Source organism: Pundamilia nyererei, unplaced genomic scaffold (assembly GCF_000239375.1).
Source record: "Pundamilia nyererei isolate P.nyererei 1_Seehausen unplaced genomic scaffold, PunNye1.0 scaffold00005, whole genome shotgun sequence".
In the NCBI taxonomy this organism is placed as follows: domain Eukaryota; kingdom Metazoa; phylum Chordata; class Actinopteri; order Cichliformes; family Cichlidae; genus Pundamilia; species Pundamilia nyererei.
The window spans coordinates 5,977,522-5,978,560 of NW_005187406.1; positions in this window are offsets into that span (position 1 = coordinate 5,977,522).

Genomic DNA, 1,039 nt, shown 5'->3' on the forward strand with positions numbered 1-1,039 from the left:
CTTGAAGTTGCCCTATGACACAACCAAACTTTTCAGAGAGCCAGAGTAGCTGTTGATTCTACTTTATCTTTCACTTAAGCTAGTTGTACCATCCTCTGGCATCAGCTCTAAATTTAGTGCTTTCATCTCACCAGTAGAGATGGCACAATACCACTTTTTTATGTCTGATACCAATAGCGATATCATAAATTTGGATATCTGCTGATACTGATATGAATCCGATATTGTCGAACCACAGAACTGTTTAGCCTGCAACACTGTTTTTATTTTCAACGTAACAGTCTATCCATCGTACAGTCAGACTGAGCAATGACAACACACAGATGTCCGAGCGGTTGTTAAGCTTAATGTAGAAATGCTTTACAAATATTCAGACATGAAGTTACACACTTGCTGTACTTCCCTGGGACAGCTTGCTTGGACATGAAATGCCGGTTTGGTAGCACGTAGCGAGGCTCCAGATGCTTTCAGTGTGAAGTAACTCCAGATGGCTGACAGGTCTTGCATGCAACGGCCACACTATCACGTGATCCATACCTCTCTGACGTGCTAAACTCATGAGCTGGATTATTCCATGTCACAAGTTTTGTGAGGTGCTTTTGTGATATTTAATGGATCAGATTACATTTTTTATTTCTCCCTGATATCCGATTCAGTAATTTAGGTCAGGATCGGACCGATAAATCGTTGTTTGTTACAATAAAAAGTGATATTTGAGAAGTGAAATGAAGTTCATTGGATTTACAGAAAGTGTGCAATGATTGTTTTAAAAAAATCAGGCAGGTGCATAAATTTGGGCACCACAAAAAAAGAAATGAAATCAATATTTAGTAGATCCACCTTTTGCAGAAATTACAGCCTCTAAACGCTTCCTGTAGGTTCCAATGGGAGTCTGGATTCTGGTTGAAGGTATTTTGAACCATTCCTCTTTATAAAACATCTCTAGTTCATTCAGGTTTGATGGCTTCTGAGCATGGACAGCTCTCTTTAACTCACACCACAGATTTTCAATAATATTCAGGTCTGGGGACTGAGATGG